The 23013-nt window shown below is 47.2% G+C and overlaps 1 protein-coding gene across 17 annotated transcripts in view; it reads right to left on the reverse strand.

The window, feature by feature from the left end:
• The window catches only part of LOC139407142 (afadin-like), a 124720-nt gene that overhangs the window by 70951 nt on the left and 30756 nt on the right, over positions 1–23013 (reverse strand). The gene's annotated exons all lie outside the window — the stretch shown is intronic.

The following is a 23013-nucleotide window of genomic DNA, read 5'->3' on the forward strand; positions in this document are numbered from 1 at the left end:
GTTGAACGCAGCCTTATTTTGACAACAGTAACCTCATAACCAACCTGCAGCTGAAATTTGAGCGAGGAGATATTTCTTGGACAAGATAAGAAGTAACAGGAAGAGGAGAGGACGGTAGTCGGGGGATAGCTGTTCCTGTTTCTAACTCACCACGGAGAGAGAAGGATAGAAGGAAGGAGATGGAGGGAAGAGAGAGGGGAAGACGCTGGAGGAACCTGCTCTCCTTATTTGTCTGTACAATAGAGAAGCAGACGCTCCGTAGCTACAGTGACTCAGCAATAGCCAGGAAATGTACACAGACATGGAATCACTTTAATGTTCACATGCTGTTCCACTAGTCAAGGCCATCCTATTTAACCATTTCTGTACATTTACTATTATATCCACGTATTCGTCAGGTATACAACAAATATTCTATCCACATACTGTCCACAATGTCTATAAAAATCACACACACACAGTATATACATATATATTTATACTCTGGACTCTGACATTGCTCATCCTACTATTTATATATTTCTTAATTACATTATTTTATTTATAGATTGTGTATTGTTGTGAATTGCTAGATACTACCTCACTGCTGGGGCTAGGAACACAAGCATTTCGCTTGTGTATGGGAGCAAGAAAATTAGACTTCGCTATAAGTGTCGCGTCTAATAGCAGAGCACACTTCCACTATAATATCATACAGAGCTCATTTCCCACCACACCTAGACCCCTGACCACGTCAAGCTCGGAGACCGCCTTTGGTCAAGTGGCAACGATCAACATCTATAGGCGCCTGTCATTTCTAGCTAAACCGGCCTTTTGTGGACAGTTTAGACAGGATGTAGAATGGTGGTAACACGTGTGATCATTATAAAAAAGGGCCTTAGGAGAGAGTCTTAGGAGAGAGTCAGGGGCAGGAGGACAGACAGGCCTACTAATACTCATCATATGACCTAAAAGGAAGGGAGGTGTGCAGGTAGCAGTCAGTGTGTGTGGGTGTGTGTGAAACAGCCAGCTCAGCCTATCTGCTCCTCTCCCAGGCAGACTACACTCCAGCGCTCCTCTCAGAGTCCGTTCAGCTAAGAAGAGAAAAATAGCCCTACATGATCACATATGACCTTGTCGTGACAACTGCACTCCACACAGGTGAAGCCAGGGACAACATACACAGCACTCACAGGTCACATGATGTTTATACCCAAACAATAAAAAGCCATGTGATCATCTTCCACTGGGCAGTCGACTGGTCCAGTATGATCTGGTCCTCCACTGGGCAGGCCACTGGTCCAGTATGATCTGGTCTTCCACTGGGCAGGCCACTGGTCCAGTATGATCTGGTCTTCCACTGGGCAGGCCACTGGTCCAGTATGATCTGGTCTTCCACTGGGCAGGCCACTGGTCCAGTATGATCTGGTCTTCCATTGGGCAGGCCACTGGTCCAGTATGATCTGGTCTTCCATTGGGCAGTCCACTGGTCCAGTATGATCTGGTCTTCCATTGGGCAGTCCACTGGTCCAGTATGATCTGGTCTTCCATTGGGCAGTCCACTGGTCCAGTATGATCTGGTCTTCCACTGGGCAGGCCACAGGTCCAGTATGATCTGGTCTTCCACTGGGCAGGCCACAGGTCCAGTATGATCTGGTCTTCCACTGGGCAGGCCACAGGTCCAGTATGATCTGGTCTTCCACTGGGCAGGCCACTGGTCCAGTATGATCTGGTCTTCCACTGGGCAGGCCACTGGTCCAGTATGATCTGGTCTTCCACTGGGCAGGCCACTGGTCCAGTATGATCTGGTCTTCCACTGGGCAGTCCACTGGTCCAGTATGATCTGGATTTTCCATGTCAGCTGTGTCCAATCCCTCAGCATGTGACATCACATCAGCCTCACCCCACAGGCTCATGGGCCACAGACACTCATTCTTGGCCAATGAGAGCGGGAGGAATGAGTGATGTCAGGCCAACCAGAACAATGGATGTCAGGAGAGTCACCGTGTGTTTCCTCACCTCTGAGAAAACTTCCCAAAACCCCCTGCTCAATATGGTGTGTGTGTGTGTGTGTGTGTGTGTGTGTGTGTGTGTGTGTGTGTGTGTGTGTGTGTGTGTGTGCGTTGTGTGTGAGTGAGGGGAATATACAGAAAGAGTCGCACAAAGATATCTATATGACCTCATTCCTAACCTGTGACTAGGTGTTCATCTATTGGGTTATTTACAGACCCAGAATGCACCTGGGAGAGCTCAGCTCACACACACCCTCCTATTACAAGAAACACAGCCCTGAGTCATGAGTCTCATCCCCACTCACTGACCATGCAAAATCAAGACATACACAGGCAGCAATGTCCTTGAAGTTAAAGGAGTGGACTTGACAGAAAGGCAGAAAGGCGAGAGAGCTGTGGTGAGGCCCTCTGCATGCTGACTGTATATAGTCATGGACTTAACCAGCTAACTCACCCACCTCAGCCCTGCCTCCACTGACAGACGGAGACAGACCGACAGTCTACTCTTTGCTCCGAGGGGCCCAGACTGACTAGTCTCTCTCTGACAGTGGCCTGACCCGAGCCTCATAGCAGAGGTGATAAATCAGCTTCACTCCATTATAGCTCCTTTCATCCCTCGACTCGCTTCACATTCCCAAAATCTCCCTGCCTCCTCAAGCGCAGCGTTAATCTGCTGATTTATGGCCCCCACACTCCTCCTCTGTCCCTGGGCAGAAATATGGCTGCTTTCATCCTCACCCGGCCTTCTGGAAAACCATGTGGAGGAGAGATATTAAAGAGTGGGATGGGGGATATTAGAAGGGAACTTAAACTATAGCTGATCAGGCCAGGGAGGCTCTATGGACCTGGCTGGTGATTGAATATAACAAGAGAGACTTGTCTTGGGTCCAGGACTGCAGAGCAGACTGATGGGTTTGAGAGACCGTGCTGAAGTTATGATGACGGCCAGTATACTGCACGTACAGTGCGATTCACATCAATCAACTGACATCAATGCAGACAACAATATGCTAGAGCTTGAAAGAAAAGCTCCATTCGTACACACCACAGTAAAGCATCTGAAGAAATAATTTCAAGTCTTTTGAAATGAAGAATGAGAATTGCAACAAGCAAAAAGAGTTACATGACTAATTCAATAATACTAGATTGCTTTTCACCACATCACTGTTGTCATCTTTCCCATTTAAATATACACCCTGCAGTTCCCCATCAGCCCAACAGGTGGCACTGCCAAGTCAATGTACACTGGCAGGTCATTTGAACAGTAACAAAGCAGGACTGTAATCAACGAAGGCTTGTTAGCCACTGCATGATGAGGTCTGGATGTTAACAATCCCATAGGGAATTCAGCCCACCCTGACTCAATATGCCTGTACAGTTCAGCTCCCCATAAGACGAGAGCAGAGGAGGAAAGGCACTTTCATCAGCACAGGAATATGTCAGAGGTAAAAATATATATATAAAATTAAAAAGGTTAAATCCCATCTCCCCCGCCGTCCGTCTATCTCAAGTTACAAACAACGTAGACAGAGACCAGTTTTAAATACAGTGTACAAAACATTAGGACCACCTTTTGCCCTCAGAACAGTCTCAATTCGTCAGGACATGGACTCCACAAGGTGTTGAAAGCGTTCCACAGGGATGCTGGCCCATGTTGACTACAATGAGTTCCGCAGTTGTGTCAGGTTGGCTGGTAGTAGATCTCTACTCTGAATAAGTTGTTCCATCTCAACTGGATTGAGATCTGGTGACTGGACAGTAAAGCAAGTAGCTCCAGTAAGCTGAATTCCCTGTCGTGTTCGTGGAACCATTCCTGGACAATCCTAGCCTTGTGGCATGGGACTTTATCCTGCTGATAAAAAACTATTTGCAGATGGATACACTGCTGCCATGAAGGGATGAACCTGATTGGCGATGTTCAGATATCCTGTGGCGTTCAAACGTTGCTGCACTTTTATCAAGGGGCCCAATGTGTGCCATGAATAACACACCCAACACCACCACCAACCAGCCTGCAATGTTGACCAGCCTGCATGCCTCCCATCCGCATGAAACATACAACTCTCCTTCCGTGGCCTCCAACTGCTTTTAAATGCTAGTAAAACTAAATGCATGCTCTTCAACTTATCACTGCCTGCACCCGCCCGCCCGACTAGCATCACTACTCTGGACGGTTCTGACTTAGAATAGGTGGACAAATACCTAGGTGTCTGGCTAGACTGTACTCTCCTTCCAGACTCACATTAAGCATCTCCAATCCAATATTAAATCTAGAATCGGCTTCCTATTTCGCAACAAAGTCTCCTTCACTCATGCTGCCAAACATACCCTCGTAAAACTGACCATCTTACCGATCCTTGACTTTGGCGATGTCTTTTTCAAAATAGCCCCCAGCACTCTACTCAGCAAACTGCATGTAGTCCATCACAGCGGCATTCATTTTGTCACCAAAGCCCCATATACTACCCACCACTGCGACCTGTATGCTCTCGTTGGCAACACCCACCCGTAGCACACGCTCCAGCAGGTATATTTCACTGGTCATCCCCAAAGCCAACACTTCCTTTGGCCAACACTTCCTTTTATATCTCCTTCTCTAACTTTGAGCAGCATAAAGATTGCTGCAGCTGTACACAGCCCATCTGTAAATAGCACACCCAACTACCTCAATTCCATATTGTTATTTATCTCCTTGCTATATTGCACCCCAGTATCTCTACTTGCACATCATCATCTGCATAGCTATCACTCCAGTGTTAACGCTAAATTGTAATTATTTCCCCTCTATGGCCTATTTATTGCCTTACCTCCCTAATCTTCTACATTTGCACACACTGTACAATTTTTTTCATTCTATTGTGTTATTGACTGTACGTTTGTTTATGTGTAACTCTGTTGTTTTTGGTCACACTGCTTGGCTTGATCTTGGCCATGTCGCAGTTGTAAATGAGAACTTATTCTCAACTGGCCTACCTGGTTGAATAAAGGAAGAATATATATATATATTTTTTTAAACATCAGGAACCGTGATTCATCGGACAAGGCAATGTTTTTCCAATTCCCCAGTGTCTAGTGTTTTCGTTCCTTAGCCCACTGCAACCGAAGTTGCTTGATTTTTGCTGGAAGAAGTGGCACTAAGGTCATCGACGACTACCATACACCACGTGTCAAGTTACGATGAGTTGTGCATTCGGTTATGGGTCTTTGGGCAGCAATGTTGTACTGGACGGTCAGTTTAACTGTAGCCCGTCTATGGCTCTGCACAATGTGTCAGTCTCCTTTGTCCTCTTTCATCAATGACCCGTTTTCTACCACTGGCCTGCCGTTGGCTGGATGTCCTTTGGGCGGTGGGGCATTCTTGATATACACAGGAAACTGTTGAGCTTGAAAAACCCAGCCGCGTTGCAGTTCTTCCCACACTCAAACCGGTGCACCTGGCACTTACTGCCATACCCTCTTCAAAAGGCACTTAAATATTTTTGTCTTGCCAATTCACCCTCTGAATGGCACACATACACAATCCATGTCTCAATTGTCAAGGTTTAGAAATCCACCGATTGAAGTGGATCAATAAGGGATCATAGCTTTCACTTCGACTCAACCTGGTCAGTCTGTCATGGAAAGAGCAGGTGTTCCTAATGTTTTGTACACTCAGTGTATATGACCACAATAGAATCTGTTCGATGCCAGATGTGGCCTTTTTTAAATCCTACATGATCTGAATGATTGCAATCCTAGTCAGACGATAAACCCACCGCCCTATAAAGCCCAGTGTAGCTTTACTATCTAAAGTAATGCTAGGTTAACACGACTTGCATTGACCCGATTCATCTGACATGAGAAACCTTCAGCAAATAGACAGGTAATACGGACCTATATGGATTAACCCCATTTAATATACATCCTCATTCCACTTTTCCCCAGCGGTGGGGAGAGAAGCAGGGGATGAGGAGAGGGTTGTGTGAGACTGAGCATGTGTGCGTGCGCGCTGGACTACAGCATGGGACTAACACACAGAGGGGCTTGACAGCATCCTGCCTGTGTCAGCATTAATATTCTAATCTGACTGGCTCCAGTCAGAACTGCACTGGGCCAGTGGGGAGAGGGATGGAGGAAGGCGCCATAGTAGGCTAACTGATTGGCAAACAACAGCCTGCCTAACTGGCTAACTGATGGGCAAACGAAACCACGCTCTGCCTGCCTAGGCGATCACTAACCACTGCCAAGCGAAGCACTGACCCTGGTCACATGACCAGACCACAGAGGGCCACAGGGGAGAAAGTGGAGAGAAAGAGAGAAACAGACAGGAGGGAGGGAGTGGTTGCCATGGTAACATGGTTAAACCAACACACCTGCTAAACCTGTATTTGGCTTAGTAACTGCGGTCAGGTTGGCCTTTGTCAAGACCAAGATTCAGGCCCTGGAGACAGACATACACAGTCATCCATTCTCAGCAGCACCTTTCTTCCTCTATCCTCTTCCTCAGCCTGAAGCATGCCAGGAGAAATCAAAGTCTCTTCTCTAGCAGTCAGGTCAGTGTCTAGGATTAACAGCACAGACTGTGTGGGTGTCAGCATGAGCCAAACCTCGAACATACACACAGAACAGCCTGACCTTGTCAGCAGAGTAATGGAGGGGTTCGAGAAAGCCACATTACCGCAGACCTAGAATCAGCTGAGACAACCTGATCCATCTACTGCTGTAATCATCACATAGACACATCATCCACCATACCACAGCCACATCCATCCAGCAAGCCCCACCCAGCTCCCTGCACACATATCATGACCACTGGTAACTCTAGATGGAGGCTGTCACTCTTCCTCTAGCCTCCTTTCTCTCTCCTCCACTCCTCTCAATTTCTCGTGAGAGACATGACGATTTCTGCCAAGTGGCTGGCTGCGAGGAGAGCAGGCAGGGGATTGGCTAGCTGGGAGGAGAGCAGGCAGGGGATTGGCTAGCTGGGAGGAGAGCAGGCAGGGGATTGGCTAGCTGGGAGGAGAGCAGGCAGAGGATTGGCTGGGAAAATCAAGCATTACATCAATCTCTCTGCTTTGCATGACACGGAAAGCATTTCATCAAGCTCCCCAAGGCTCTAACTGGACAGACTGGTGGATATACACATGGTCACAGCTACTGTAGGGCCAGGGACCCACATGGAGAAATATACTACTGTACATTCAACACAGACAGTGCTGCTTCTAACGCTAATAGTCCTGCTGTGACTTGGTTGAGAATGAGAGCGATATGCCGCAGCATATTTCACTCTGGCAATGAGGGGCTAGATTGGGTCTTAACTGAGTCCAGCACATGAAAGGGCCGATGCTCAGTCAGTGAGCTGGCTGAGGTTTAAAGGAGAAGGAAGATACCTCTGTGTCATCTCTGCAGCGAGGCCAGATTAGGCATTTCCCAGGTGTTCTCCATCAGATAGTGACGGAGGAGAGAGGGTAGAGAAGTCCCTGTGAAATGGAATTTAGGGCAGAGTTTACATTGCAGAGGTACCAGAAAAATTCTCTGTATAAACACAGCTCTTAAAGCCAGTACACCGGCTGGAGAGAGACAGGGCAGTGACCCAGTCAGAAACATACCTATAGGATGTGCAATTATGTGTATAGATCTAAGCAACCTTTACACTCCCGAGTGCGTTTTTTGCAACATTGCAATATGCCAGGCCTCTCCACACCAAGGAAGAGTTATCTAGCTACGAGCCATGCAGCTCCTCCTCCCGTCTCTATACAGAGATACGGGCCATCTGTCATAATAGTTGCCAGTCATAACAGGGAAACACAGATGAGGCCATGGGAGGGACATGCAAAACACATGATCTCATGAGGTGAGAGAACGAACAACGATGTAGTCATCATGAATGAATTCCGTATTTTTTTTTAAAAAAAAACAGGCCTGGAGCCTAGGGGGGAAAGTCATAAAAGCTTGGTAATGTCGTACAACAATTTTCAATTCCAGCACTAGAGCACTTTCAATTCCCTTCAATGTAGTAAAAAGGCAGAGAAAGCAGAGAGAAATCTATATTTGTCTCTAATGTTAAACCACTGGCCTTGTCCTTGGTGTTAAAACATGTGCTTTTTAAAAACCTAAAAGGGGAAAAATGAGGCTAATACACGACATGACCAAAAGTATATGGACACCTGCTCGTTGAACATGTCATTCCAAAATCATGGGCATTAAATGTGGAGTTGGTCCCCCCTTTGCTGCTATAACAGCCTCCACTCTTCTGGGAAGGCTTTCCACTAGATGTTGGAACATTGCTGCGGGGACTTGCTTCCATTCAGCCACAAGAGCATTAGTGAGGTCGGGCACTGATGTTGGGCGATTAGGCCTGGCTTGCAGTCGGTGTTCTAATTTATGTCAAAGGTGTTGGATGGGGGTGAGTTCAGGGCTCTGTGCAGACCAGTCAAGTTCTTACACACCAATCTGGATAAACCATTTCCTGTATGGACCTCACTTTGTGCACAGGGTATTGTCATGCTGTAACAGGAAAGCGCCTTCCCCAAACTGTTTCCACTAAGCTAGAAGCACAGAATTGTCTAGAATGCCATTGTATGGTGTAGCGTTAAGATTTCCCTTCACTGGAACTAAGGGGCCTAGCCTGCGCCATGATAAACAGCCCCGACCATTATTCCTCCTCCACCAAACTTTACAGTTGGCACGACGCATTGGGGCAGATAGCATTCTCATGGTATCCGGCAAACCCAGATTCATTTGTCGGACTGCCAGATGGTGACGAGTGAGCTCTTCAGTAAGGCCATTCTACTGCCAATGCTCGTCTATGGCTGTGTGCTCGATTTTATACACCTGTCAGCAACAGTGGTTGGCTGAAATAGCCAAATCCACACATTTTAAGGGGTGTCCACATACTTTTGTATGTCTAGTGTACCTGACCATAATCCCGTAGTGGATCAAGTATAGACAGCGTTGTCTTGTCCAGAAGTGCACAGAGAAGGAAGCACAGCTGCAGCAGGAGCAAAGCATCTGGTCCTCAAATAAACAGTCAACCCTCTTTTAGCTGTGGAGACGGAAGTGTGTGTGATGGAGGGAGCAGCCTGGACGCACACGCACTCACACGAGAGTGAGCTTGTGTTTATTACAGCCATACAGTAAACGTGATAACAGGACAGGCTGAGGCTGCAGAAGGACAGTGTAGTGGAGCGGACACACACATACACACCCCAGAAACACACAAGCCTCTCCCGTCAGTCCATGAGCAGTCAGAACCTCTCCCTGTATGAACCGCTTAGCTAGCATGCCGTCAATCCACCCCCCACACATTCTGCACTGTTACTGAGCCATTGGGACTCTGGTTGAACCCGATTCACCAGGAGTGGAGGCTTTTCTCTGCTCCAACTCCCACCACTGACGTAAAATAGCAGTCAGAGTTGTTCAAACTGCTCCAGATGTGCTCGTTGAATACTGACAACACACTGTTGGAGTGAACTTACTTTTCTAACGTCACCTATTCCAATGCCTAAAAAAAACGGTCTCGCTCAGAAGCCATCACAGCATGTTGCATGTAACTCGCATCATGTCATTTAATAAGAGGCCAGATAATCACTAAAGTTTCATTCAATTGGGATCCATATAACTACGAGCTAGTTTAATCTGGTATGAAAGCACTTCTTCCCTCATGTGTCCTCTGGGACCGAGGGGAGCAGCACATTATGCTTGGGGCAGTAGTAACACTTTGGGGCAGTAGTAACACATTCACAGTGTGACACTCGGACACAGTCCCATGCCCGCGAGGGGGAGAAGGGCTAGGGGATAGTGATCGAGGATGACGAGGCCTCTGAGGGACTGTGGACATGGGGCTACTGGGTCAGGCATGGATGGACAGTCAGTCCCCTTGACCAGAAGATGAGCTATAGGACCAGTGATTTAACACCCTACACAGTTGCTGCTGTATCCAGACCCAGAAGCTGTTAAGACCACACCGGATCCCACTTCAACACCAACTGTCATTTTGACAGAATTGAACTACAGTATTGTTCATCCAGCATATTAACAGCAGTGAGGAACAAACTAGTCATCACATTTGAGGAGGCAGGGCAGCATCCTTTATTGGCCTCGGCAAACCACAAGAAACCTAGCAACATTCAAACCCGCACTGATTGGTCAGTTGATCCCTGTGTTTTAAGAAAGAACAAACGCTAGAGACGGAATCCTCACCAAAACAAAACATTGCCATCCATAACTTGCATTTTTCCCGAATTAGGATATGAAGTTGCATTAAGCTATGTAGCTTTTTGGTGAGTGATTGCAGCCAGCATGACCGACCAGACAGATAGCATTGACATCCTAGGTAGTTGCATTGTTTTTGGAGGTAAGTAAAGCTGGAAACAGAGATGGAAAAAGTACTAAATCGTCATACTTGAGTAAAAGTAAAAGATACCTTAATATAAAATTACTCAAGTAAAAGTGAAAGTAACCCAGTAAAATACTACTCAAGTCTAAAAGTATCCGATTTTAAATGGTGGAAAAAGTACTCAATTGTCATACTTGAGTAAAAGTACAAAGTAAAAGCTATACATCAAATTCCTTATATTTAGCAAACCAGACGGCACAATTTCCTATTTTTTTTTGACAGCCAGGGGCACACTCCAACACTCAGACATCATTTACAAAGGAAGCATGTGGGTTTCGTGAGTCCACCAGATCAAAGGCAGTAGGGATGACCAGGGACGTTGTCTTGATAACTGTATGGATTTCGCCTTTTTCCAGTACTGCTAAGCATTCAAATTGTAACTAGTACTTTTGGGTGTCAGGGAAAATGTATGGAGTAAAAAGTACATCATTTTCATTAGGAATGTAGTGAAGTAAAAGTAGTCCAAAATATAGTCAAGTACAGACACCGCAAAAAAAATTACTTAAGTAGTACTTTAAAGTATATTTTAATTAGGTACTTTACGCCACTGAATATAAATTCTAGCAAGCGTTATCGCTAGCTTACAACGCTGATCGAGCTGAAGTAGCGTGCATCATCTAGCATTAGCTTAGTGTGGTCATCTAAGCTACATGACATTTGTGCCCGTTGGCAACTTAACTAGACGCTGCATAGCTAGCTCTAGCTGAAATGGGAAAAGCTAGCTCCATTGATTCACTATTACTGACAAATATGTAGTAATGTTAGCCATCTACATGCTGCTTGTCTTTCGTTTAGCTAATTTCAAACGAGTCCGCAAAACTGCGCATCTCCTGCGGTTCTTGGCATGGCAGGCACGAACCCTCTTTCGCACATTTTCTTCGTCACAGGGAATGTCCGTGACGACGTAATCAGCGCAGCTTTTAACTGTTGCTAGGTTACTCGCGGTCGTAGTTTTGCGCCAAGTTTGGCGTGGATAAAAAGTACGTGGCAGAGCATAGGACAACTAAGGGTGTAAATATACATCAAACAGCCCTGACACTCTGGATGATGGACTGGTGTGGTGACAGCCAGGCATTCAGAATAGACCGTCTCCCTCTGACAGACAGACCAGAATAGCATGGCAGCCGAGCCCAGCATCTGTAGCCCTGGCCTGTCAGCAGCTGTTAGCACAGGGTTGGAGACCTCTACAAAGTCAGTCTGCCTCACACACATGGCTTGGTAGCACATCCCTGGGCTCAGCCTAGTCTCCAAACACTGCACTTTGACACAGAGGGCACTAGCAGGTGAGAAAAGGGGTCAAGTAATCTTTTTCAGGTTTAGCCATTTTGTTCAATGTTCTGTCCTTGGTGGTGAGTGGAAGATTTATACCCCTGTGATTTGTCTGGGTTTCCCCTTTTGTCAGTGGTAGTGGTAAATAGGCCAGAGCAGAGGTATCTGATGAGGAGTCACACAGGAGGGAGATATGTCTGCCTGGCATCAGAGTCCCCCTGGGACAGGACTGAAGAGAGGACTAGCCTAGCAGCAGAGTCACACTGGGACAGGACTGAAGAGAGGACTAGCCTAGCAGCAGAGTCCCACTGGGACAGGACTGAAGAGAGGACTAGCCTAGCAGCAGAGTCCCACTGGGACAGGACTGAAGAGAGGACTAGCCTAGCAGCAGAGTCCCCCTGGGACAGGACTGGAGAGAGGACTAGCCTAGCAGCAGAGTCCCCCTGGGACAGGACTGAAGAGAGGACTAGCCTAGCAGCAGAGTCCCACTGGGACAGGACTGAAGAGAGGACTAGCCTAGCAGCAGAGTCCCACTGGGACAGGACTGAAGAGAGGACTAGCCTAGCATCAGAGCCACACTGGGACGGGACTGAAGAGAGGACTAGCCTAGCAGCAGAGCCACACTGGAATGAGGAGATGTGTGAAGGCTAATCCTTATGTCTGAGCTGAAATTCGCAGGAGAGGGAGGGAGGGAGCTCTCCCTCTCTGTAGTTCAATACCCCAGGCTGGCCCCAGCTCAAACACACTACGTAATAAGCAGGGTTGTTATCTCCAGCCGTGTGTATGGCCTAACTCATTTGACTTAATCTCAGAGCCTCTTAACTATCAAATCATCCCTTCAATGGCAACTCATCCATTGAAACCCCTCGGCCTGATATGACACTAGCAGGTGTCCTATGATCCATCCAAATGTGGCTCAGAGTGTGTGTTTCTCCGTAGTCTGTCTCTCCATTTTCTCTGGGCAGATGAGGCGTGTACAGCTGTAAAAATGTGTTACCACGGCTACCACATCTGGGGTCCCCAGCTGTCAAAACCACAGCTCCCACATGCAGCTTTGCCCCCGTCACTAAATCAGAGGGAGCAACTAATCAAATACAACCACAGACAAGGGGACCAATCCAGAAGCACCACTTAAATGAAGGGTCAAGCTCTTGAGGAGAAACTAGCTAGTATTAGGACTGTGAAGTTGGGAATCAAGGCAGCTTTGAGCCGACTGTTGTCCTACTCGTGTGACCTGTAGCGGGAAGGGCACTGGCTAGTGGAAATCACAATCTAATTAGCAAGCCTGTTCCGTTTGTGTACCCGCCCAGATTAGAGTTCCTGGAGTCAGGCTGGCCTGTGTCTCTTCGGTGTTCGAAGTTACTACTGGCCCACCACCCGAGCGAGCGAAAGAGTGCATCCACCTCGCTCCCTGTTTTTCATTTTCCGCGTCTCGCTCTCCCTTCATCTCACTCTCGTCTCTTTCTCCATCTCTCTCAGGGAAGGTGCCAGACGAGGAGTAGTGTTCAGTAAGTACATTCTCTCCACTGTGCTGCTCAGTGCTTGTTAGGACACAACTTTCCCCTCACACACCCTCATCTCTGCACACTGCACCCCCAAAATAGCAAAGGTGGCCTTTTACAGTCAGGAGTCAGAGAGAGGGAGAGAGACAGCAAGAGAACATGAAAAATAAAGAGCGAGAGAAATAGATCAAATAAAAGAACACAGAGAGAGAGCGAGAGAGAGAGAGCGAGAGAGAGAGAGCGAGAGAGAGAGAGCGAGAGAGAGAGCGAGAGAGAGAGAGAGCGAGAGAGAGAGAGAGAGAGCGAGAGAGAGAGCGCGAGAGAGAGAGAGCGAGAGAGAGAGCGAGAGAGAGAGCGAGAGAGAGCGAGAGGCCCCCAGGACAGCATCTTCAATCGGTGGCTTTATGGACTTTGAGGAGTCGATTCTTGGAGGGGGGTGGGGGAGGGAGGTGGGAGGACAGGAATCCAATAATGGCCCTGTGCCCTCATGTTGGATACAAGAGCAGCGCTTGCACAGCACTAAAGCTACAGGAGCACAGAACATACACAACAGGAGCCGTTGGCCCTGACCCCAGGCCTCATTAACAACGCCTGGAGAACTAACACACACACACACACACAGGAAGGTGGAAAAGAGACGGTAGAGGTGAAGTGGTGGCGACATAGAAAGACACTGGCAGAAAAGGGGAGAATAGGAGAGACACAGCACAGCAGCCCCTCCATATGACAAGGCTGTAGTGGACTGTGGTTGTCATCACCCTGCCATTAAAGTCTGTGTTGAGGGGCTACGGAGAGACAGGCACCAGAGAGAGAGAGGCCCAGTGTTCTCAACAGGCTAGGCTTTGGTAACCACGAACACACACACAAACAGCTAACACACACACACACACAGCTAACACACACACACACACACACAGCTAACACACACACACACACACACACAGCTAACACACACACACAGCTAACACACACACACACACACACACACAGCTAACACACACAGTGCTGGGGCCCAGAGACCAGTGTGGCATTAGCGACGCTGGGTGTGGACATGCTCTGGAGCAGACAGGATGGAAAGATACAGCAGACAGGATGGAAAGATACAGCAGGCCGGATGGCTGGACTTCCTCTGCCTCACACACCCTTTATTTTCCTTAAAACTCAACACTCCACAGTCTACATACGTTTGAATTTTAAAAATCCACATATTGAGTCAAGGAATTCAGGAGTCAAGGATTCTAGATCGCCTTATGTTTGCACTTCCTCCCAGAGCATGACACTAGTCTAAATGGTTTTTAATACGCTCTGCCTAGTTCATGGAGCCATCAGACAGGAGTCCCACTAAGGAGCAGAAGTTATGAGCTACCAGACTCCATGGAACAACACATCACATATCCTAACAGGCTCGCTAACTGGGAAAACAACGTGCTTTGTTACAGTCGAAACCACAAAGACATGCTCAGTCATCCCAAAGCATGACACAGCTACCAGAGACACAAAACAAGTCAGTGGCTCACAATTCCATAGGATTATACACCCAACCACACGGTACAGCCCACCTGTACCTCTCACAGCCCTGGCTACTTCCCACAGGCCCGTTATTATCAGCTGTGTTTATCAGACTCGGGGTTCGTACAAAACAGTGGCAAGTCAAATTCAAGAACTTTCAAGTACATTCTCAAGCGCTAATATTTATTATCAAGGGCCATCAGTTTGTAATAGTTCCTATTATGCAATTGTTTCTAGTCGCCACCAGGTGGCGGTATATCGCCGCAACCTCAAAATTAACTAACTTACTATTTATTCATCATTACCTTACAAGTTCTACTCAATAATACGTGTTTCACTACATACATGAGCGGTAAGTCAGTACTGATGATGTTGACCTTATATGAACTGTAACAAATCTTTGAAATTGTTGCATGTTGCGTTTATATTTTTTGGTTTGGAACCACTGTACTACTAAGCGCTCTCCCTGCTTGCTTCAATGCTTTCTCTGTGCATCTCCTTTGCAGCACGACTCACCACTGTCTCACTAAAGAAAGGGTATTTTGTTATGAGAACTTAAGAGTAGCCCATCTTTTGATAATTGCTAGCTTAATTTCAGTCAACTGCTCAAGCTGAGGTCAGGCTCCGTTCAACATTAGCTATAACTAGCTGGCTAGAAGGCTGTTAGAAGCTAGCTAGCTACCTGGCGAATAGCCAGAGCCATTGAGCTAGATAAAAATATCAGTGACTATTTACCAGTTGTACACTCATTCTGAGAGTCGGGGGGGGGATGTCTGTTGACACGGCAGGAGTCGAGGGATGTTAAAATAATTCCCACCGTCAGCGGCGTCTCTCTTGCCACTGTAGGTCTGGGCTGAGTCAGTTTGTGTCACCTACGTCGTGGGCGGAGGTACCCGTTGGACAGAGTGGTCAGTGAATCCACTGCTAACAAGCCAAATCCGTGGGAGCAGGTGAACATAACGAGCATACACAAATCATTCACAATTGCACTTGTTTACAGAGGTAGGCGCAATTAGAACTCGGATCAAGAAGCCTTCGGAGCGCTGATCAACACTGGGAACGCAATAATAATAAATAACAAAATCATAAAAAGGTGAGTAAATGCTATTTCACAAATAAAATCTACATTTGCCGGGCATTTTAGCTATCTGTGTAACGTTTGGCGGCACCTAAGTAGTCAGTTCTGTTACTGCCTGGATGAGTGGCAGCGTGTGTGGAATGAGCGAGCTCGTCTGGCAACCAGAGCACGAAACACAAGGAAATAACTCTGTAGTATGCCTGGAAATTAATTCGCAAAACCAATACTTTTTTAATTTTAACACATCATTTTCTGCTCTCCCCTCACTTTAATTCATGTCATTTTTATGTACCAACTTGAGAAAATGTCTGATTTTCAAGATATTCCAGTACTTGAACTTCAGAGTGCCAAATTTCAAGTACTTTAAGCACCTTGAGCGAACCCTGCAAACTGACTGGGGATCAGTTTGTGGCTGTGAATAGAGACGTCCCTGCTGGTCTACTGAGCTGACTGGATCTGACCTGGGGAGGGGGGAGAGAACAAAGCCCCTTTTCACTGAATACTTGCCGCCGCCGCCCCCCTCCCCTCCGACTCATGAGATGTTGAGCAGTTTCGAACAGTTCTCTCTGGGGACATGGGTGGTGAATGGGAGAACAAACAGGACCTACTGAATTCACAGTCTGCACAGTGGTGCATTATTAGCAGCAAGTTTCACACTATAGCGGTAGGAAGGGAGGATTTACAGCACTGCAGGCTGATTTACTGCTGGAATGTGGGTCACTAAGGGCTGTCATAGAGCAGTCAGATCTGTCTGATCGCTGCTGCAACCGTCTCCTAGGAGACAAGCGCAGCTATGGCCAAACAAAAAGTCCAAACCAACATGGACGGGACATGACAAAGACAGCAGTGTGGTGTTGAATTCGCCCTGTAGACCTTTATCAAATCAAACCAGTCCTGCAGGGAAAACAGGATTGAAACATGTGAGTGAGGAGTGATTGTGTAGCAGCTCATTCCTCATACGTGACAGAGGAGGCATGGAGGTTAATGGAGATTACAGCTCACCACCTCTGTTTCCTGGTTGGAGGGGCTGTTCTCTCCACCCTGTTCTCCTGGACACACACACACACACACACACCTGGGCCTTGGTAAGCACTGCAGACTGGACATCACTCCCTCTGAGATCTCATTTCCTCCTCAGCTCTCTTCCATTTCCTGTCCATTCCATGACTTATGATGCGTTTCTTGTAATATATCCATTTGGAAAAGCAACAAAGAGACAGGCTGACAGGGAGTGAGAGCACGTTGTCCCCCCTCTCCCCCAGTGCTACATTCTCCAGTCTCCATATTGTTGCTATAATCCCCTAAAGCAGAAGCCAAAGTCTCCTTTTCATTCATGGCCAGGGTTAACACAGAGAGAGAGAGACTACAGCTTCATATGCCAGTGATAAAATATGCTAATAGCAGCGTTTCCCACACAAAGAGAAGTGCTTCTTCAGATAAAGCCTGCCTCCCAGTTCCCGCTCCTGAACTGTTCACTAGAGTTGTCGCGATACTAAGGAATGAAGGAAAGGAAACCCAATCATGAAGCGGACTGAATTTCTTGAGGAAAATAGCCTGATGTCACCCAGAGTCACGTGTTTATTTTCCAAGCTATAGCACACAATATCTTCCAAAAGTAGGTTTAAAAAAAGACCAGACAGTTCAGTCTGCTTCGTGGTTTATTTTTTTGCCAAGGAAAACCTGCTATCGTGACAACACTACTGTTCACTAGCGGAGAAAGGGCGAGAGAGCTTTATTTAGAAAGCTTTTGAATATTGGATGGTCTGCAGGTTTGAGAACGTAAAACCATCTCTTTTTACAACTGCAGCTCCCACTCGCTCATACTTGAAGCTGAAAAGCAGAACAGTGAAATCCATGACTAAACTGATTCCAGTCCTCTACAGTAAGCAGAGATAACACAGAGAAGTAGTTAACACAGACCACAGTCACTTCCTGTAGTACTCCCACTTCCCCTCATTCAACACCACCTAAACAATGGCAGACCTGCCCAGGACCCTACATACAATGCACAGCTGGAGAGGCAGCAAAACCACAACACAATGACCAAATAAAATCTCAGTCTGACACATGAGAGATCAGACAACACAGTGTAGCCAGCAGCTAGCTCCCTGGTCACCGTCACAACGTTACAACCCTGTCCCAGTCCAATCCTACCGAGCTGACATCTTGATAGATGGGTGCCCTCTCGCAACCCATCCCATGATGCCCTTTTCTAGAGGGAGGGGCAACTTGACCCATCTCCTCCCCCCTAATCATCAAACAACCTCACCCGAACCCCCTGACACAGAGATCAGACCGCTGGGCCTGCTGCTTCTACCGAGCCTCATCCGCCAGACTGTCAGATGGCCTGCTGTTATTCGATTGGTCTTTCCTCTCCTCCACCCTCCATCCATCATAAGAAGAACAGCGGAGGAGAGGAAGGGAGGAAAAAGTGAGGCCATCTCTCCCGGGGTCTCTCCATCATTCAGGGTTGCGTGCGCGCGTGTGTATTGCTGGCGTCAGCATTCTTACAGGACACCTTTAGGGCCTGCTAAGCCCCTCTCTGCCCCAGGGGCCCGTTGTCCTTCAGTAGCATCACTTGAGGGGAATTTACAGTGGATCAGGGCCCTGGAAGCACACTGCCCTAGGAGCAGAAGCTCAGAACATAAGCCTACATGGATGACACACAACTTGCCTCAGCACATACATAGTCTACCGCTTAACGTGAAGTCTAGCCACAAACACATTTTCCACATGACATGATAGAAAAACCAACTGCCAGCCGTTTCAATAGGTTCTGTACGGACTGGAGTAACGGACGCTAAGCTTTATTAGTAGGATGCTCCAGCGTCTCACAGGGCTTCATCTGGCCTCAGGGTGTTGTGTAGTAGTACAGGTATGGTACAGAGGAAGGGACGGCGACGTCGAGGTCTGTAGAAGGTCCAGGAGCGAAGGTTTCTTGACCTAAATGATTACCGGACAGGAAACTTCTACTTCCTCTGCAGCTCATTAAAAATGGGAGTAGCGGGAAAGAGAAACCACCCACATCACCCTCTCACTCCCTCATAGCGTCCCCCCTTCCTAACCCCAAGGGCTCCCTGAGAGCCAACCTTCCCGAGGTTGAGAATACCTTGACCTAACTCACCACCTCGGAGGAGTCTGGCTACAGAGCAACACCCAGCCCCACACTTAGAACCTCACACAGCCAAAGCTAATACAAACACAGGCCCATCAAGACCCTGACCACAGAGACAGACCTAACCTGAGGGAAACCAGCCCCTTAAAATACCACCATCTCATTTCCAACACAAATACCCCGTTGTGCAACGTGAGCTACTGTAGGTTAGCCAGGAACACCGTCAGGTTCCGTTTCCACCCGTCAGCCAAACAAAACTCCTAAAGTACAGCCCAGCCTTCATCAGTCAAAAACGAACACTGCATAAACAACAGATTGGAACAGGAGCCCGGCTTGGTGGGTTGCAATGTGCCGTGGGTGTTGTTTCGGTGTCCGTGTGTACTGCAGGAAGGAACATGGAGGCACATTGTGATTGTTATTTAGCTGCTGGCTGGCCAGGCCTGGGACTCTTAAGTGGCCCAGAGTTGTCAGTCAGCCAGGCCTGTGGTATTTTCCCACCTAGTGAGAAGTAGGGGTAACACTTCCATGGGGAATGTGGCTGTGCCGTTTCATTATGAAGCTGTCAGTCAACCTCACTGGGTAGAAATGTTAACCCTGCTTCACAGATGATGTAACATCACATCCTAGCTAGCACTTACAGACATTCACTTGAAAACATCCACATGGAATGGCCCTAATGCAATGATTAAAGTGACAAATCTGAGAGGGACCACGTCTTGCTTTAGCACGCTGACACACAACTGCTATTGGCAAGTGTTGATGTGGGTTAGGCTTCGCAGTCACAAGCCAACGTAGACAACAAAAAAATGGCTCTGGAACTAAACGAAGAGGTAGTGAGTTCAGAGTGGGAATCAACTCTGTACAGTAACCTGAGCTGTAGCTCTTGACCGCAGCCCCTCTCCTCTTGCAGCTGCAGTGTGCATTTCCTCCTGACCCTACAGACACCAGGACTCATGGAGTGCATCGTGCACACACAAATCAAATTATATTTGTCACATACACATGGTTAGCAGATGTTAATGTGAGTGTAGCAAAATGCTTGTGCTTCTAGTTCAGACAATGCAGTAATAACCAACGAGTAATCTAACAATTTCACAACAACTACCTTATACAAACAAGTGTAAAGGGATGAAGAATATGTACATAAAAATATATGAATGAGTGATGGTACAGAACGGCATAGGCAAGATGCAGTAGATGGTATAAAGTACAATATACATATGAGAAGAGTAATGTAGGGTATGTAAACATTATATTAAGTAGCATTGTTTAAAGTGGCTAGTGATACATTTTTTACATCAACATTTCCATCATTAAAGTGGCTGGAGTTTAGTCAGTATGTTGGCAGCAGCCACTCAATGATAGTGATGGCTGTTTAACAGTCTGATAGCCTTGAGATTGAAAAACAGCTTCAGTCTCTCGGTCCCCGCTTTGATGCACCAGTACTGACCTCGCCTTCTGGATGATAGCGGGGTGAACAGGCAGTGGCTCTGGTGGTTGTTGTCCTTGATGATCTTCCTTTGACATCGGGTGGTGTAGGTGTCCAGGAGGGCAGGTAGTTTGCCCCCGGTGATGCGTTGTGCAGAACTCACTACCCTCTGGAGAGCCTTACGGTTGTGGGCGGAGCAGTTGCCGTACCAGGCGGTGATACAGCCCAACAGGATGCTCTCAATTGTGCATAAGTAAAAGTTTATGAGTGCTTTTGGTGACAAGCCGGATTTCTTCAGCCTCCTAAGGTTGAGGAGGCGCTGTTGCGCCTTCTTCCCAACGCTGTCTGTGTGGGTGGACCAATTCAGTTTGTCTGTGATGTGTACGCCGAGGAACTTAAAACGTACTACCCTCTCCACTACTGTTCCATCGATGTGGATAGGGGGGTGTTCCCTCTGCTGTTTCCTGAAGTCCACGATCATCTCCTTTGTTTTGTTGACGTTGAGTGTGAGGTTATTTTCCTGACACCACACTCCGAGGGCCCTCACCTCCTCCCTGTAGGCCGCAGGGAGTACAGGAGAGGGCTTAGAATGCACCCTTGTGGGGCCCCCGTGTTGAGGATCAGCGGGGTAGAGATGTTACCTACCCTCACCACCTGGGGGCGGCCTGTCAGGAAGTCCAGGCGGGTCTCGAGCTTGATGACGAGTTTGGAGGATACTATGGGGTTAAATGCTGCAAATTGGAGTGGGTCTAGGGTGTCAGGTAGGGTGGAGGTGACATGGTCCTTGACTAGTCTCTCAAAGCACTTCATGAAGTGAGTGCTACTGGGCGGTAGTCGTTTAGCTCAGTTACCTTAGCTTTCTTGGGAACAGGAACAATGGTGGCCCTCTTGAAGCATGTGGGAACAGCAGACTGGGATGAGGATTGATTGAATGAATATGTCCGTAAACACACCAGCCAGCTGGTCTGCGCATGCTCTGAGAACGCGGCTGGGGATGCCGTCTGGGCCTACAGCCTTGCGAGGGTTAACAAGTTCAAATGTTTTACTCACTTCGGCTGTAGTGAAGGAGAGTCTGCGGGTTGTGGTAGCAGGCCATGTCAGTAGCACTGTATTGCCTTCAAAGCGAGCAAAGAAGTTGTTTAGTCTGTCTGGGTGCAAGACGTCCTGGTCCGCGACGGGGCTGGTTTTCTTTTTATAATCTGTGATTGACTGTAGACCCTGCCACATCCCTCGTGTCTGAGCCGTTGAATTGCGAGGGAAGAGCAGACATGTAATACAAAAAACACACATGGCACTCAGCTCATCCATAGTCCTACAGCACTGACATCATCATCTCCAGCCCATAGCCCCCTGATGTCAGAGAGAGCCAATGGCTAGGGAAACAAGGCCAGGTTTGAGAGAGCGAGAGAGGGCGAGAGAGCGAGACCTGTGCTTTGAGGTAAGTGTCATTCTGGTTTGGCTGGTTCTGGGTGGTGTGTGAGTTGTCTTCCTGCTATTGACTAAGCAACAGGTTGCTCCGGGAGTAAAGTATGTGGAGTCAAACGAGGAAACAGATGAGAGATAGAGGAAGAGGGAGCAACACAGAAAGTTAGATAAACACAGCTGTCTCGGCACTGTTTTGTAGGGAAGTGTAATATTTCTCTACAAAAGGGGTTCTTCTTCCTGAGGACAAGTTTCTGATTGGGTTGCAAAGGGTCCGAAACTGTCCGGTAAATCCAGAATTTTTCCATGGGAAGTTAGGCATGGGGATTTTTGCTTAAAATAAGGGTGGGATGTCACAATGTGGGATACACAATGCAATTCTAGGTCTTGTGGTATATTTTGGTTAAACTTTCCCCAATTCAATGGAATTGCAACCCTCTGCATGCACAGTGCACTCTTCCATCACATGTACAGCTGATTCTCAAAATCTTCCACACTAATGAGATGCTATTGAGCCCACACTACTACACTGTCTGAGCCAAGGACTACATGCATGTAGGTTTTGATTACAATACTGGGTGGGGTGAATATATTTTATATGACATGATTTTTGTTAACTCGTAAGTAGTAGCCTACAGAAAAGTGTTTAAAACATTTCTAACTAGTTAACCATTTCTGCTGCCATGTGGGGTTTTGGCTTGCTTGGGCCTGCTAATTGAGTGTCAATTCACCTGTTTCCATGCATGTTTCATTTTAAAACATTTATCTTACAAAAATGAGTTTTTTAATCTAACTGCTTAACTATTTATCTGTATGTGGAATTGTATGTTGTTTTTCTACAAAATGTTTCCTAATCTTTACAGGAAAATGCCATGGGCACTATCTGATGTGTGGAGACATTTCACTGCAGCGAATGTAAAAAGAAAAGCGGTGTACATTTGCAAATAGAACTCACAACAAGCAACCTCTGACAAAAGTCCCTCTACTGCTATTCGAGGTGAAAATGATGAATCAGACACGTTATTGATAGCAACAGCTCACGGTCCTCCTGGGATCAGAAGTTTTTTTGACTCAATGGAGGAACGTAGTCAGAGAAACGCTGATGAATGTCTTGCTCGAGTAGTGTATGCAACTGGTTCACCTCTGTTGCTCACAGGCAATGTGTATTGGAAGAGGTTTCTGAATGTTCTTCGCCCAACATACACCCCTCCAACCAAACATGCTTTATCTACTAATTTGCTGGAAGCAGAGTTCAGAGCTTAAGTAAAGGTCAAGCAAATCATAGAGGAAGCAGACTATTGCAATCATCTCTGATGGGTGG

This window comes from Oncorhynchus clarkii, chromosome 4, assembly GCF_045791955.1.
Source record: "Oncorhynchus clarkii lewisi isolate Uvic-CL-2024 chromosome 4, UVic_Ocla_1.0, whole genome shotgun sequence".
Classification (NCBI taxonomy): Eukaryota; Metazoa; Chordata; class Actinopteri; order Salmoniformes; family Salmonidae; genus Oncorhynchus; species Oncorhynchus clarkii.